General features: G+C 38.1%; 2 protein-coding genes and 1 long non-coding RNA gene across 11 annotated transcripts in view; 2 read left to right on the forward strand and 1 right to left on the reverse strand.

Moving 5' to 3' along the window:
* LOC148420092 (serine/threonine-protein kinase VRK1-like) overlaps positions 1-18,631 on the forward strand; it is a 311,189-nt gene that overhangs the window by 192,867 nt on the left and 99,691 nt on the right. The window lies entirely within an intron of this gene.
* Positions 1-18,631, forward strand: part of LOC148420094 (uncharacterized) — a 235,676-nt gene that overhangs the window by 149,126 nt on the left and 67,919 nt on the right. The gene's annotated exons all lie outside the window — the stretch shown is intronic.
* Positions 4,319-18,631, reverse strand: part of LOC148420096 (uncharacterized) — a 92,023-nt gene continuing 77,710 nt past the window's right edge. The window contains exons 2-3 of the long non-coding RNA XR_015866361.1: positions 15,116-15,177; positions 4,319-4,428 (exon numbers count right to left, since the gene is read on the reverse strand). This is a non-coding gene — a long non-coding RNA (uncharacterized LOC148420096). The remainder of the gene's footprint in view (positions 4,429-15,115; positions 15,178-18,631) is intronic.

Genomic DNA, 18,631 nt, shown 5'->3' on the forward strand with positions numbered 1-18,631 from the left:
TGAACTGGCTGGACAGGAAGACTCCAACAATTATATCCAATTTATCAATTTCAGAGGGCAGTCATGTTGCTTCTTACTATGTAGCTAAAATAACTACATTTGCTCAGAGCTCAGGTAACAACCAATCAAAGCTCAGCTTGTGATCGACACACGACCAAACTCAGAAGAGGTGAATTTTGCTTCTTAATTCATATTTTACAACCACTCAATATAAGAATTCTAATTTCAAATTAAAATTAAAAAAAGCAAAACTTTCAGTTAAGACATCTAGCTGTGCTCATTTCAAATCATTTTTTCTTCTGTTCACTTTTTTGAGGCATGATGAGTTAAGACTGATTTTTCTCTTACCGTGTCCAGGATCGCCTAAATTCAAGCAGGTGGCACGGAACATTAGGTGGCCATAGATCACATAGCAGCACAAATGGTAGATTGCAGTTTCATGGATTACATAAGAACATGGACAAAATGAACAGAATGTGTGGTAACGTGTGAGTGTCAAAGTCTCAGTCTGCGTGCATCTGGGTTTTTATATATGGTGTAAATGCTCCCTCTTACTTCCAGTCAATGTGTGTTTGCGTGAATTCAGCTCTCACTGTGATGTTATGTGAGGTACAAGACTGACCAAATAACCAGATGGCAAGTCCATCCACACCGACATAGCCAGTTAAAGTACACACAAACAAGCACACGCACTAGTGGGACTAAACCTCTACAGGCCTTATTTCAGTCCTGGGCCACCGGTAGAACATTCGCCCGCTGGCAGCGTCCCTCTTTAGGGGTGAAGATCCAGGCTCACACAGTCTGGCAGCATGTGGCTGTTGGGCCTCACAGATGCCAGCAGAAGAGCTCTGGGAGCCTGCAAGGGTGTGCGTGTGTGTGTGGTTGCATATGCGATGATGTTGTTGCACTCGGCTTGTGTGAGGTCTCTTCTTACTTTAGGCACCACATGCTCAATCAGTGCTTGGGAGAGTAGGAAAACCTTGTCAAAGCATCACATGCCCAGCTCAAACAAAAGCTTGTTGTTGGCCCCCAAAAAAGTGGATGTGCCGACAGATGTCGAGTGCATGATGGTCCCTTGAGTAAGCGGTTTCGAGTATCTGTCTTACCTGGGGCTGCTCTACAGCTGTCCTATAAGCTGATCACTGTCCCTACCATTGATACCGTGCATGTTTGTATCAGTGTGCAGACAAGTGTGTATTGTTTTACTTGCAATACACAGAGTCCCTTAAGGAGCAATTGATGCTTCTTTGTTCTTTTGTTCCATTTTAGAATTATTTCCGATTTTGAAGGCACTAAAAAAAGTAAAAATAAATACATTTAGAAAAAAAAAGATTCTCATTTGCTACTATTCAAAATGTCCCCAAATTGATTTTATCAATTGACGAAATGAATAAATAAATAAACAAAAAACAAGAAAATCAAATCCACTTTCTGTCAGATTGCGTTTGACCACACAGAATGTCCATCTGTAGTCCATACGTAAAACCAGAAGACACAACACAAAACAAGGGTGAATAGAGAGGCTGTTGTGGTCCACATTTTATTAGCAAATTCCTAATAATTGAAAAACTTAATAAATGTAATGAAAGAGGAGACTTTATTGAATTTAGTCTAAGTATCTAGTATATTCAATTCTAAGTATATCAAATATAAGTAATTAGAATTGGTCTTACAAGCTTGAAAATACATGTGAACTTTTTTTAACACTTTTAAACATACTTGTATATATGTTTGGAACTATTTTGCCGGTCAAAAATGTTCACTCCCTATTGGCAGGATTCCACATGAAATAAAGCTGATTACCAATTAAATTAGGAACACAATAAATGCTAAAAATACAGTATCAAACTGAGAAAAAAAAAGACACAGACATTCTGTACGCAAATGTTTTATGAGAATGTTTTAGAGACTGTCATATACTTTACAGGTTCCAGGGTACAAGTAAGATATGTTTAACCTTGAAAATTGTGAGACTTTGTCTGTAGCAAACTTAGGTTGGAGGCCAAATGTTTAGTGTTTACCTTTGCCAAAGGTGCTGACGGGCAGTCCGTCAGCACCGGGGGACTGTTCATCACCGACAGACACCTGTTTTGCCTGCAAAACTGTTGAGTGATGAGAACACTTAAAAAACGGTGGAATAAGAATGTTGGAATGGGTGTGTTCTGTCAGAATGCGCCCCTGTTGCAGAAGGAATTACAAGACAATTGTTTTGTCTTCTTACTTGCTGCATTGCTTGTTTCTATTGACTATGAACTGAAAACACTTTATGCCGTCATTAAGAATTTAGACTACGCCCAGTTAAATAAATGAACTGCCTTGGATCAATTATGTTTGGATTTGTTCATAGATGTGAATGAGAAAGGTTACATGCCCCTGTGCGCACCAAAAAAACAAATTTGGAACCGAACTCAACTAATAAACGATTATTATCGTTCAACAATAACTTCAAACAACAGAAATGATTCGAGCAGCTTGGTAAGGGGATGAATCGAGACTGAATGTTGAAAGACTGCGGCAAGGGCTGGCAGAAAGCACCCGTGAAAAAGTATGAAGAAAAGATGACATCAAGTCAGGACAGGAGGGAGGTCTTCAACACCCCCCACACCTCTCACTCTAAACAGTGTGATAATACTTTTAGAAATGACTAAAAAGCTACACGCCTTTGGAATTACATCCCAGCTATCAGTAGCCACAAGCTTCGGTGCGAGACGGCGTGACAGGTGTACGTTTCAGCAACTTAAACAGGGCGGATTAAGCCACTAGTGGCTCCTCTTCATATGCATTCCTTATGGGAGTTAAGGCCATTTGATATGCAGGGCCAAAGGCAAGATTACCGGCTCATAGGCCCATGGAGAGAGGTGTGCTGCAACTAAAAGCCTGGATTTGAATAATTGTGGCAGGGCTTAGCGCCTGGAATCAGCACAGAACAGAACCAATGGATTATTACACGCGCAGTCACAGACACACATACTAACTTTGAAACGCTTTGACTTGTCTGACTCAATAGCTTACAGTATCACCGACTGAATGTGCCTGTACGTGTTTGTGTGTGTGCATGCATGTACTGATTTGTGTCATATCCATTCCATAATTTAAATGCATGCTACTGCTGTTCTTCTGTGCATGTGATTATTATTTACTCTCATAAACGCAAGTGTGTGTGACAGATCATATATGTCTAGGCCCGAGTGAGTGGAAATGTGAGTATCTGTATTGAAGTGCCAATGGCTGTATTTCTTTGGCTTTCCGCGTGCGAGTGTGTGAATGCCAATGCAAACACAGTAGAGCAACTATTCCACCTTTATATTTTTGACAGTAGTTGAAGGCTTACTGGCGCTTGAGGTGCCACATACACACCTACAGTACCTTTGTCAAGCTAAAATGCTCATGTTAAATAAGATTTTCCTTAAAATTGAAGATTAATTGAAATGATTGTAGGCTTTAATTTAAGGAGATTATTTTCTCAAATGTTATATCTTTCCTGATGTATACACTGTGCATATACACAATTTACGTCTCACTGTCGAAAAGTCAAATCCCCTACCTTTTCAGGTCAGTCAACATCACCACAATGCTTATTTTTTTTTAAATACCATAAAAAAGAGAGAGGGAATATGTTAGATAATCATCTTTTCTTTGAGGTCAAAAGTTTGCATGGATAAAAACTAACATAATTTGTAAAGAGCATGGGGACTGATGGGGTCATGGCTATGGAAGCTCCTGATAGATTAACTGAAAACGTGTGAGTTATTTTATGATGGAAGTGGGGGCGCATTGAAGGCCACACCCCAAACACTCTGCTTCTTAGTTGGAAATCATTGAAAAATCAGCCAGGAAATTACAGAAAGAAATGTGGTGCTCCACAAATTTTCGTTATCCTTGTTTGCCATTTCCGGATATTTTAAGGTATGACTTATATCTGTTCTACAACAATGATATTAATTATTAATTATGCAAGTATAAACATCATGGAACGTTCCAGCGATCATACTGTTCAGGAAGGATATGGGCTACGTATTCTAGAGATGAATGTGTTTTGGTTCGAAAGTGCAAATCAAGAACAAAAGCTAAACATGAAGATGCAGGATGAAACTGGTAAGAAAAAAGTCATTCATAAACATATAAAAATCCAGATTATAGTTTGCAAAAAGAGACTTATTAACAGACACATACAGTATTACACATACACACAGAGTTTTACATTTTTGGTGCACCACCAGAGTAAAACACCTGTATTCCAATCTTAGATAATTGGAAATAAGCCATCACCAGCATGTACATTGCATTAGAGGAAAAATCTGTGATATATTTTTAAAAGTTTTAAGAAGTCATTCTTGGTTTCTGCCTTACTAAAGTTGTTACACTCAGACATTGGGGGGGTGCGGTGGTGGACTCAAGATGCAGGGAAGCAGGGAGGCAGGTTGCAATCTGAAAAACAGTATTATTTAATAGAACAATAATAAAAATGAAAACAAAGTTAACAGTTAAAATTAACAGTTAGACAATACCCTGACAAAACCAGAGAGGAAACAGGAAACTAAATACACTCACAACCAATGAGACAACATGACACACCTTGACTAGAACCAATTAAACGGTGGGTTGATTGGCCAATCCAAGCTAAGCAAGTAAACACAGACAGGTGGACACAATCACACTGTTGAGGATAGACACAAGGGGAACAAAACCCCACAACTTGAAGCAAAACGGAAAACTCTGATACTGACCCACACCAAACAACGCAGCACATCAAATACCAACAGAACATGACAAAAGTTGGTTTGAATGTATAAATATTTTAATGTTTTTTCCTTCTTTTGAGGGAGGACTTACAACATTGGCTATCTTATTAAAATGATAAAAAAGGTACTGTAAACATAATGCTGTGAGGAGATATAAAATGTCAAATAGTGTTTGCAGAAATGAAACCTCAACACACGCAAAATAGCCAAGTGTGTCCTCACTTTTTAAATGGTGTGACAAACACTTTGAATAGAGGCGGCATCAACACTTGCTTCTGTATTTCAACCAAGGAGCGATAGGAGTCAAGACGGCAAACATCAGTTATAGAGACACTTACAATAATCTTGATTGTAAATATAACTTCTGTCTAAGAGGTCTATTCTCCTCAATTGTCTTTTATCCATGACGACACTTTGGTTTTGTTGAGAACCCTCTGTAAGTTCTTATTTCTCACCCATTTTGAATACCAGTAACTGCATACTGAGGACATAGCTGGTGCAGTGGGCCCCTGGGTTACAGTGTCCCTACCTTACATTTTTTGTCACGTTGCGATGTGGAATACTGAGTTTTTTCATCCCCTCCTTAAGACATCACTTCACAATTAACATCAACAACTGTCATGAACTGTGGGGTTGGTTGTGTTTGTTGTTTTGCCTCCCTCTTGAGGCGTTTTTAGGTAATTGCTCTTATATTCTGTTGCCGTCAAACTGCCTCCACTGCAACGCGCCACTAAAATGCTGGTCTGGCATTGGTCGGCGTCTCAACTCCCTAAGATACTGGTATACTATTGGTCAGCGCGATTGGGTCACAAAGATGCTGGTCTGCTATTGGTAAGAAGATGATTCATATGGAAATGAAGCTGGAGATAATAAAAAAAAATGAAGCTAGCCTAGCCTTACTAGGAATTATGAGCATAACAAGCATCACTCAAAGGTAAACAAATCCTTTATATATTTTTTATTTATGATGTTATTTATTGTATGCATGTGTATGACATATAAGCACTTGCACTATATAACTTGCACTATACTATATATACTATAAGCACTATTTTGATACCAATTTTTAACATGTATATACAACTTTTATGTTTTTACCTGGGGTTTTACACACTTTAGCTAATTAACATAGGTTTGGTTAGCCTGCCATACGGCAAATTCGCATTACGATCCCCCAACACGGAACTGATTAATCTCTAAATCGTGGGCTCACTGTAGTTGGAAATATGAAATTAAGTAATTTATGGAATTAATCAGGGATTCAAAAAAAAAAACAACCAAACCAAAAAAAAAAAACAATCCCTCCATGGTTTGGAGCCCTTAATTTTATGAACCATATTTATTTTTTACACAGTGCTTACAAATGGTTGTAACCACCAGTCTTAAAAGAAAGTAATCAAGCAAAGCATTGACCCAATAAAACATTTTCTTTTTTGTTTTCAGGTATACATGTAAATTTTGATAAAGAAACAACATTTACATTTTAAATATTTCTACATATTGCTGTATTAATCAGTAGTGTCAACGTACAATGTCCATTTATTTGTTTTGACATGTATTATCATTATGCATCATTAGTTTCAATATGCCTATGTTGAATGTCAAAACCCATCCCAAATTTTTCATTTGGGTGGTTCCTCAAAATCCTGCATGTGACTCGTATTGTTCAAATATAAACACCTTAAATCACCAACTAGTTACTTGCTATGTTTCTGTATGGAATCAAACCAATTTCAAATACATCCCTAACAGGCTGAATAAGAGAGAAGAGAAACATGTGAAGGAACATTATGTGTGATTAAAATTAGATAGCAAAGCAAAATTCCTCATTTTCACCTTTGCATATGAGCCGAAGAGAATCTTTGATAAAAATACTATTTCAATTTGACAATGGAAGGGTTGGATACTTGTGCCTATTGTGTGAAGTATGTGGAGTGCCTTTCCAACTCTCCCCCCAAAAAGGACATCTTTTATGAAGGTGTGACTTTGTCGTCCCGCTCCTTATTTTGAGTGGATGATAGCGCAGTCCCCTCTCTCATCTCCTCACTGGACTGTGCCTTTTTCACAGATCCCCAGACAGTCTCATGTAAATCTATCAAGTCATCTGAGAGAATCACAGGCTTTGGGTGTGATAATGACTTACAGGAGGGAACCAATGGGGATGTGATGAACATTGACACGCATTCAGCCTCACGCATACACACACATTGGTGTGCTATCCACACCTCTCCACTCAAAGAAAACTGTCCGATCTCCGCACTCATCCTGTCCCCAACCATCCAAAATCTCTGTCAGCTGGAGATTGAGGTAGCAACGCCCATCAGAACCATTATAATGTGGCGAAAGACGGTAAAGAGCAGGGGAGTTGGAGGGCATTGCCAGCCCCTACTAAAAAGCCTAGGTACCCATCCAGAGGCCCCAGTCTCAGTGGGTAGCAATAGGGAATGGGCCAGCCAGGGTGGTAATAGAGTAAATAACTCAAATGAGTCAGAGTGTGAATTACTTCTTTGACGGGCTGGAGGGAGTCCTGCTGTGAGTCTAACCAGGGGGTCCAGCCAGGATGAGCTTTCAAAATCTGGGGAAATGGCTATGTGCAGGGGAGAAGCGGCGGGTGGTAGGGGTGCTGGGGATAGTGGCAGGACATTGGAAGTGGCATGTCATTGGGGAAGGGGTGTGGTGTGTGAGTGTTTAATACAGGTGATGATGGAGGGAAAAATTGGTTGAGGTAACTCGCCGTAGCATGTCTGGACAAACCATGCCACCCGAGGGATGAACCTTGTCTCGGATGCTGTTTAAGCCTGGTACAGGTGCTTTAGATATATGTACTTGTAAGCTGCAAGGACATTGACTGGTCTGTTTATTTGCAGTAGTTATTGGAAAACTTTTCTGCAAATAATATTCCAATAAAACAGGACTAATCAAGTCCAGCTTTATTGATTCCAAGTCAAGTTTGAGTCAAACCGTTCAACTCACAGTAAGTCATCAAGTCTGGGTCCACAAAATCTGAGTTCAATTCCAATTCCTCTATTCGTGGTGCTTCTCCAAGTGTCAAAGTTCATAAAACCAACTTTAATAACCCCATTGATTGCTGTTATGCTTTGACATTAATGGTCAGTTTAACCCAGGGGTAGCAACTCCGGTCCCAGAGAGCCGCTATCCAGCATGTACTCAATGTCTACCTGCTATAAAACACCTGAGTCAAATGATCAGGATTGCTATCAGGCTTCTGCAGATCTTGCTATTCTGCTGATTATTTGAATCAGGCATGATTTAGGAGAGAAACATCAAAAACATACAGGTATGCGACTCTCTAAGAAAAGGGTTTCCTACCCCCAGGTAAACCAATCAGATGGCTATTTTTTGATCATCTGAAAATGTTTGTCTAAAGTTTCTATTGAATAAAGATCTAAAATGTCTAGAATAAAAGATCTAAAATGTCTAGAATAAAAACATAGTTGGACTCAGTCCAAGCGATACAAATATTTTATGTGATAATTCCAAGATAATTCTGTATCAGAGTCCGGAGTCCAGCCCTGAACATTTATAATGAAACCCAAAGCAGACTAGAATAATTCAGCTGTTTTTGTTTTATTTAATCCGAAAGGCTTGAGCGGTCAGAAGAAAAAGAGAGTAACGAAAGGTTGGTGTGAAAAGGTAACTACTGTAAGCAACCAAACAAAAATAAACGGACAGAGTATAACATAAGGAAGAAAATAGATGTATCAAGAACGGTAAACCAAAAACTTACACGTGCCAAAGAACCACAAACAAACGTTCAGACGAAACGTAATTGCTGACAGACCAAGAAGAATGAGGAACATGTATCAGTATCAAAATAGTGACGCAATGGTGATCAGCAAAAACATCAACGTCTGCCTATTTGTCTCTCCTCAATACCATGCTACGTATGATAATAATATAGAGCAGGCATGATGCAGCGCTTGGGACTCCGCCCACCATCACACATCATGGAGACTTCAGCAGAAAGAAAAAAAAAAGAATAAACCAAGCAGTGTGGCAACAAAACAGTATTGTGACAGTGAACCTATGCTAGTAAAACCCAGTTCCCGAGAACTGAACAAACCTCAATTCAAAGGGATGTTTGGAAAACACTTTAAAAATAAATAAATACCCCACAACCTTGGTATTCAAAGTATTCCAATGGAGCAACTATATGAATGCATTTTCTATCATTAAGTGACCTCGAAATAGGTTACATGGTCATTTCTATTCTGTGCCGGCCCTCAAGTTCAGAGACACCTCTGAGCCATCGAGGGGCACACAAAGACTTCAATGACACTACTCCTTGTAGGAAAATTCTATTTATCATTTCAAAAGGGACAACCCCCTTCACCCATCCAACTCTGCCGATGGACAGGGTGTGCTCTCTGTGAAAAAAATAAAAAATGTCCGGCTGGAAACTTGGTCTTCACAATCAAAAACATGGGCGATACGTCATCTGTATGCTGTGGTGTGTTTGTGGGCTCTGTTTCTCCTGCATGTGATCTTGTCCTGACCTTCACAATCTTCTCCTGTAATGTAATTCAGCAGGTTTGAAGTTTTGAAAGTTAAATCAGACAAAAGTTGCCGGCTTGTCTTGTGGCAGTAGTTGCACCCTTGACAGACAAATCTGTATAATCTGTATTTAGGGAGGGGTGTGAGGAGGGCTGGATGTAAGTTTAGCGATGGCTAAGTAGACAGAATTTGGGGAAAATTCTGTTTTGATATTGCAAAAGTCAGTTTGGGGGAAATTGCAGAAGTTGGGAGTCTGACCTTGCAGTTCCTTCCCTCATTCCTTCTTTCTTTTGTAAAATATTTAATCTGAATATTTGATTTTTTTTCTCTATTTAACATCATTTCTTAAGTAACACCACACATCATAAATACATCTAAAAGATTCCAAACTGAAACTATACATGCTCATACTAAAACTAAACTTCCTTATCTAATCATTGGCTCCAGTTCCATCAGTCTCAAATTGAATACGGCATTCCACTTTGGGAGTTTCCTTAAATGGATCTCAGCAGGTGGTAGCAAAGCCTCTGATGAAAGGGAATATATCGTTTGTTTGTTTGGATTTGAGGTGGATAGACCAAAAGCCATGTAGCCCACAGGTATAACCAGAATATATGAAATTTACAGTCTTGGTTAATGTGGTTGTGTGAGTGTGCGTGTGTGTGTGTGTTCCTTCGTACTCAGCAATGGAGATGATCCTAACAGAGCCTCAATTTGCTTAGTTGTCAGTGGTAATGATGACAAACCCACACAATAATATTGTGTGAATTCACCACTTTTGTCATCACTGATTAGCCTTTTGTGAGCACATTATAACAATATAGGTTGCCACAAAAAGAAAAAAAAGAAACAATAACCTCTGCTTTTAAGTAAGAGTGATTTCTTCAATGACAAGAATGTCCAAAATCCGGACAGTTATGTCATGAATAACACCTGAAAAAAAAACAAACACACTATAGTTGACCACCACTAGAGAACACAAAATCTCAAACGACCAAAAACATGCAGTTTGATTGTCCAAATTTTGCAGATTATCATAATTTGAATAATATGCATATAGGAAATATCTATTTTTATAGCAATATTTTTCACCAAACCATTTGATTGCTACTACAAATAAAAGCCAAATGATAATGACTGGTGAAAAAAGAAAAAATATATAATATGCATTTAAAGCAGGTAAGATTAAGATGATGTCTACTGTCTAAATACTCTTGTTCAGCATTCAACCTTGTGCCTCAGTGCCACATTTGTTTAGAGACAATTGTCAGTAGCAATGTGGATGACTGAGCAGAAGCTGTTAGCAATTGTATTTTGGTAGATCATTACGTCCTGCTATTACAAAGAGACATTGTCACACCTGAAATAAATTCCGTTCAAAATGTAATCCCTTCTGTGGTCCTTCTTTCTGTTTCAGTGCACTATCCTGTGCAATACTGTCCCTGGCTATTTGGCATTTACACCAATTTGCCATCCACAACTCTACTAATAACTGCGGCCTTTTATTGCATTAGCAATTCACTGTTCTGCTGTGAAAGTCATAGCCTACCTGTACTGCACGCACCCTTTGCTGTTGCATATATCAACCTGCAATTACTGAACCTGGTCTGGAAACTGTCACGCAAGGCTGCAGTGCTATGGAGGTATTGCAATTACATTCAGGTAATTGAGCTGCCATGGGTGAAGATGTTAAATGCTGTACCCTATGTGAGAGCCCATGTTGCTGGTCCGTTTCCATTTCGTTTTTTTTTTTTTTTTCCAACTGTAGCATGTTTAGCAAAACTATCTGATTTGCATGTCCCATTTTTTTTTCTTGCTTGCAGTAAATTGCCTGTTTCAAGTGGGCGGTACTGTTTCAGTTTCATTAGCCTCCTCTGTATATTGATCACTTACAGTTTTTTGGGAATAAATAAATAAATAAATAGATGAATAAATAAATAAATAAATAATGAGCCAAACTGATATATCTGAGGTCGAGAAGCTCACCTGTGTCCTTCATTTTGTGAACTGAGCCGTGATTGTTTATTTCCTGAGCTACATGATGCGATTTTGAGATGATAACCTCTGGCAAAATGGCCGCCCCCTGAGATGGATAAACATGAGAGGATTCTGCTGCTTTTTAGCAACCAATTTTTTGAAAATAATCCTTTTTGACACTGACATATTTACATATTTGGTTTTCATGTTTCAATACTTCATTTTAGTGTTGTTCTTCTCTGTTACCCTCCTTTGGACCTTCCAGTCAATTTGGATTTTAACATCAACAACGTATGTGTCACATTTTTACACAATCGATTTGATACAAAAATTATCCTAGAATATTGCATCACCCTGTATTTAATTGCACTTTTATTTCTGCAGTACAAGCAATACAGACTTTTGAGCTTTTGCCTTTTTTTATGTAAGTGTGTGCAGCACCTTTAAGGGTAAGCGAGAGTGTCAAGGACGTGTGCACACAACCACGAAGGAAGTGTATGCATGTTTCCAATGAACAATAAAATAATTGATTTCACTTAGAAATCAGAACTGAAGTCTGTCCATTAATTCCCGCACATGAGAGAGCATGTTTGTTATCCCTGAATCACAGGTGTCCCTTACTTCAGCCTTGGAGTAGTAAGTGAGTCGCTGCTGTGCTCTCAACGAAAGTCGGAAGCCTCAAGCGGAAACGACAAACACCTGGCACACTGGCATTGATGCGCAAGGGGCTCCAGTACACCAGAACATGACGCTAGCCTAACGATGTGACGAGGTAGGAAGGCTGGATTGCTTGGCCCACCAAATGGAAAGCTTATTTTGAAAAAGCAGCTCAGAAGGGTGAAGACGAGTTTGGTTGCATGCAACAAAGAGTTATCAATGAAGCACTTCAATTCTGCCATATCACTCCAATGCAGAACATGAACAGTCCTAGTACAAGTGGCCTATTTAAAAAGTGCATTAGTTGCGAACAAGATACTGCAAATTTATGCAACAAGTTTAAATTAAAAGTAACTATTCATTAAGGATTTTATGAGAGTTTAAGCTTTCCGTATGCTGATAAGATTCGTTTTTATGCATCAAGATCATTGTGCTGGTATTTTGGGGGGGTTGGAAAACAAGCGTCAGTCACACGCTGAAGCGGAAACTGACTGGCTGTCATTGTGTTCTGCACAACCTGATATGGTCCTGTTGCGGGCGGGAGGATGTGCAGAAGCAGAAGGAAGTCGTGAAGATGGAAGAGCAGATGTGGGCAATTCACATTTACAAATACTGTCAGTGATACAAGTACACGACAAGGATGCGTCGCCGTTTCTAGTCTTGAGCTAAACAAGTTTGGGACTGTGAATGTGAGAAATTCCCCACACCGAAAGACTGAAGCAAAGCTTACAGAACTACTTGTGCATACATAACTGTTTAGAAAAGGGACATTACAGATAAAGATATCAAAAGCAAAAGATAACACTGTAAGTCAGAGACAACATCAAAATGGGGTGGGATAGTGAATGTTTGTTCTTGTGAATCAGAAATAGGGAGGAGTGAAGAGCTTGGAAGCTGAGTAGAGTCTAGCCAATCCTGTGCCTTCCGCTCTCATCGGAATTAAGCTTTGCAAAGCAGGCCCCAGGGCTTGGTTGCTAAGCACTGAGATGGGCTCGCCGATTTCCACAGAGACCTCAGTGGCAAGATTCTCTCTGATGGCCTGAACCAGACACCCCATAATAATGAGCAGCACCACAGCAACAATAGGGACCACAAATTAAGGGGCGAACGCTGTTCAATTGTAGTAACAAGGGGAATTATGCACAAATTATTCACAGGTTGAATATCATTGTATTACTACAACCATATGTTGTGATAATTGCGAGCAGCCTCTTAATTTTGCCATGTAGATTTTTTTTAATTTTTTTATTTAGGTTCTTAACATTTGAACTAAAGACATGAATAATAATAATACTGTACTTCCTTTAATCCACCAAGGCAAACCAAGTTTTGTCCCTATTCTTATTTGTTTGCCTCACTAGTTTAGGGGAGCACACATTTCTCACAATTCTGTAATTTCTAGCCATTGAGACATGTTGGTAAACTTGGTAACTGTGGCAGCAGGGATTCTATTTTTTTTGGCTCAGAGCTCTCGGGGTCCGCTCGTAAGGGCATTTTCCTGAGGTCGTGTATTTTCCCCTTTTCTCTTTCAAGGGGGTACGGCTGGCAGAAGAATTGTGAGTGACCTTTTAAATTTTAGACAGTGGAGAAAGCTAAACAAGCCAAAGTCTGTTACTCTGTCAACAAACACTTAAAGGTCTCAGGAGAAGTTGGGAGCCTCCGGGGTCTGGGGAATGCTATTCATGTGGAGTGTAAGCAAGCATGGCCAAGGATGCTTCAACAGGGCACGTAAACAAGGACAAATGCCTATCCATTCTCATAATAATCTGGTAGCAATATGCAGACGCCGGCTGGGGCACTGTATGGGACTGCATGTTAAAGGTTAAGTGAAACATATGAATAATTATGTCCTGCCTCGCTGATTTTCTTGTTTGGAGGGCCCGAAACATTTTAAATGTTAGTTCAGGCATTCTAAATGTAGATGTTGCGTGATGATGTTGTATTGTTCTATGCGGACTTTTGCGCATGCACGCGTCCTAGCAGAGATGAGTGACAAGATATCTCTTTCTCACTCTCTCTTTTATATATATATATATATATATATATATATATATATATATATATATATATATATATATATATATATATATATATATATATATATATATATATATATATATATATATATGTATAAAATTGCTTAAGCATCCAGTGGCCTGTTGATGATCAATTGAGATGCTTTGTCAATCAATAATCCTCTCCTCTCATAAGCAGCTGCTTTTTATTTTACTATTCATTTACGATAGTCACAATAGTTGATGTTATCAGCACACGACGGCATGTAAAAACATTGAGATCATCGGTTGTGTTATTCAAGTTAAAATACTTTCGTTTGGCCTTCATTTCATACTAGGATTTCATTCAGGATTTCAACGGACATGAGATTAACTGGCATGATGTGAAAATTAGTCAAAAGAAATTCACATTTTAGCGTTAGTCGTAGCTTGATATGTCCAAGCAATTAGCTGCTGCCACCAAAGGCAACTGTGGCGATTTTTCTTGCTTAACTCATTAGAAGGGTCTCAGACAGTGTGCTCACTCATGTCAGGCCAGCGTAATTACTTTAAACAAGAGGGTGTGGGTGGGGGGGGATCAAAGTAGCCACTGTCTTGCATTGTTCACTGGAGCCTCATTGTGGAATTTAATTAGCCGTTCATTTTAATAAAAACTCATTTGGGATGAAATGTGGTGTTAATAGTATCCTGGTCTCCTAAATGCATGTGCAACTTTATCTTAGATTAACACTGACAGGTGATATGATGGCTTTTTATAACGATAGCTTTGATAAGAAAGATAAACAATAATCTTGAATGAAAATGAAATTGCCATGCATTATTGAATCTTCATTTCTTCTGCACCAGCTCCCGATAACTTGAACTAGAGAGTGAGCATTGTGTGAGCATTTAACAGTACAATATATTGCAAGTTCCACACATTTTTTTAATGGGCTACTTGCACATTTTCATGACATATATTTAAATTAGTTGATACTTTCACTGTATATATAACAACATCAAGTGCACTACAGCCTCAAATCCAGGTGTTGTTGCTGTATATCTGCTGAGTTCAAAAGTTCAGGAGGAGAAAAACCAAGGCACACGTTTATATGAATGGTATTGCTGTCTTTTCTCAGGTCGCCCCAGTAACAAAACCCTGGCCACACTGGGTCTTCACAACCAATTATAGGCCTTTTGCTGCTCTCGTGCCCCTTTGCAATGTCTTACCTAATTGGTCACTGGTGAGTTGTCCTCTACTCAGGAACGATGACCACCGGACTTTCCTCCTTCTGTGAGGATGACACACAAAGAATTCCAAACAAGTGCTTATTTGAACACGTGACAGATACAATTGCAGAAGAAATAAACACGGGTCTTCAACCTATTTGAAAGACTAATATAACCTTCAGTTATTTGTGAATTTTGCAAAAAAGTTAACAATGTGTTTTATTTGTACATAATACAGTCAGTATGAATCAATTTAGTTTGGATTTAATAAAGTTCATTAATAGTATTTTAAAATTAAGCATTGGATGAACTTGAAAACCTGTAAGTTGTCCGTCATAGTTAATATTCATGCTCAGATTTAAAAAACATAAGAGGCACAAAAAAGCAATAATGTGTTTAATACTTGGAAAATAAGAAGAAAGTGCTGTCAAGTGCAAACCTTGGGAAAAAAATAAACATCTCTTTCATAAAACACAATTATTGAATTAATACCTGATAGACACTCAAGTAGGCTAGCAGTAAACTTGCTGCTTATACTTATGGAGATTTTTTTTTTTTTTTTACTCTCCTTTTTTATCGCATTTTGCACATCTTATTAGGAATATTAGCAGTAAAGATATGTGTTGTTTTCTGCCATTTTTTTTCATATCACACATAAACAAACCTTGAAGCTTGATCACCATCATTTTATAATTGTTTCTTTCAGAATTAATGCTGCAAAGTGTTAATTGAAAACAAATACTGTATGTGCACACAAGGAAGCTAGTTTAACATGGCAGAAACCACCAATTGTGTTTGCTTCTGCAACTTAGCATAGTTAAAAAAATACAGATGTACTCTCATACAAACACACACTCATACAAACTTTACACAAAGGACAGGCTTCCAGGTTAATCCGAGAGGGATATACATACTTTTATAATGTATGGTGTAGGTGAACCATATGGTCAAAAATAGCTTTAATCTCACCACACATGTATATCACAATGAAGAATAGTTTTTCGTAGTGTTGTCAACATTTGTCAAGCCTCCTGTATAAATACATAATGGCGGCAGTTGGCGAGTGTCACAGGAAGTTTTCAAGACTGCATAGGCGCAAATCACATCTGCTTGAAATAATGAATGAATTTGATACCTCAATATAAATTTACACTTTAAAAAAAATACATTCAACCATACTATATATATATATATATATATATATATATATATATATATATATATATATATATATATATATATATATATATATATATATATATATATATATATATATATATATATATATATATGATTAGAATACTCACTTGAAATGAACAAACTTCTTTTAAACCAGTAAAAAATGTATTCAGCAAAGCATATTTTTTGTGTAAATACAACACTCGTAAATAATGAACAAAACACCCCCAAATCATCCTCTCTATCCAAAATGCCTGGACATTTTTCGTTTTTCAGTGACATCATTTCCTTTTGACAGTGGTTTATGTTCTTATACAGTTTAGAAATGTTTAAATGGGTATAACTTAACCTTTGAATGGAAATGCAAAATTACTTTAAACACAACTTTCTATTTTCCTTTCATTGCATGATTTGAAGTCCAACTGGTAAACCTGTAAGAAATACCTGACTATCTATTAAAAAAAAGAAAACCATTTTTCAGTGCACCTACAGTATATTGTTTGACCCTTGAAGACCTTGCATCTCTGCCCTCACCGCTGCATATGGGTCAGCACATATTCACCTTCATTCATTCCTAACAAGTTTCTCAGTTAAGCAAAAATCGTGAATGTTTGAGAAGATAAAGGCATACACACAAAGTGAGGCACACACATCAACAGTAAATACAAAGAGGGAGGTTCACAGTGTCACAGTAAAGTAGCTTTCGTCCATTCTGCGGTGTGAAAGGAAGGTACATAAACATGGCCTTGTATCACTGCAGATCAGGAAAAGATTAATTCCTAAACTGTTAACTATTAACCCTAACATTAAAAATGAAATAAGTAATTCATATCACTGCTGCTCTGTGATAGAGAACTCAAAACCATGTACTTATTCATCATGGGGGAAAATTACATTTTTAAGATGTGTTTATTGATGAAATGATGTCAGATAGTTTCCATACAAATGCACATGGATGTTCGACATTCTTGCGCTATTTACGATTTTACTATTCTTTGCGATAAAAAGCAACAGTCATTATGACATTTTTTACACACTGAGTGACTGATGAGATTGAAGTTATGTTACAAATGTGCAATTGCACTATATGTTTAAAAAAAAAAAAAAAAAAATGATAGACTAAAGAAGACCTGGTGACCGTCAAAGATGATATTCAGAGAATCAGGTTGAAATAGAAAACAGAGGCTAAGTCCTGAACTCTAAGGACGTCATTTACTTGAGGTGCACGCTTAAACACAGTTCTGTTTTTTTTGTCTTGAGTTTGTCTTTTACTGTTCTTTTGTTTCGTAATATTACTGAAAGACTATCCTTTTGTCTAAATGTGTGCCCCTGTCCTACTTTTTCACGGTGCCGAACACAGTCAATTTTTCATTTGTCAGTATTGTTTGCGGTTGAGAATTGGTCACCAACATGTTTGTGATTCCTCTTAATTGTCACTATTGTTGCAAAGACAATTTGAACATGTTCAAATTTTCCTTCGCGAATCCATTGTTTCGACAACATATACATTTGTCCTTAATACCGTTTTGCTCCATCACGATTATGTCTGCAAAGTTCTTCTGATGACCATCTAAAATCAATCAATCAATTTTACAAGCGTTGATATCCATAACGTTCATATCTCAGCGGGACAGGGGCTTTAGTTGAGGATTGTCTTGATAAAAGAGTCCGCAAAGGGTTGAGGGCCAAAATTCCTTAAATATTAAACACATTAAATATCTATGACAAATATCTTCGTGTGTGTGGGGAAAGTCTACGACTTTCGAGTTGTTTGACTCCGTTGGCTGACGTCAACAAAATGTAGCCAATCAAAGGAGAACAAGGAAACCACATTAAACGAAAACAAGAAAACATGCTATCTGATGTTTTTTGTATAAAAGTGTTTTCCTCAGACAAAAGGAAGAACTTTCCAAAGGAATCATTTTCTCTCTATTGCATGAAAATTCACTGTGGTGAACTTTGTAAATCAGGCCCTCAGTCTTGAAATGTGGCTCCAACTTTTATGTGACAATGTTGTCAGAGGTGGCCAGTCCATCACCTCTGACGGACAGCCCGTTAGTCCATTACGGAGGGACTTCCACTTTGCCAACAAATGAAAAGAAACCTTAAAGACAAAGTAAGAATGACGGAAAGGAGGCTTTCATCCGTCACTGTATTCATCACTCACTGGCAGATGTGAGCTCTGCTGTCGGCATTTAGTCAATGATGAACGAGAGGTTTTGCTGACTGACGACGGACCAGGAAAAATTTGTAAAATGCCCACCTCGTGGTGATGGAGTGATGAAGCATGGGAAAACTAAAATGATGGAGTGACACGTACCCTTTGGTTCACCTTGA

This window comes from Hippichthys cyanospilos, chromosome 8, assembly GCF_059441005.1.
Source record: "Hippichthys cyanospilos isolate Australia breed blue-spotted pipefish chromosome 8, RoL_Hcya_1.0, whole genome shotgun sequence".
Taxonomy (NCBI): Eukaryota; Metazoa; Chordata; class Actinopteri; order Syngnathiformes; family Syngnathidae; genus Hippichthys; species Hippichthys cyanospilos.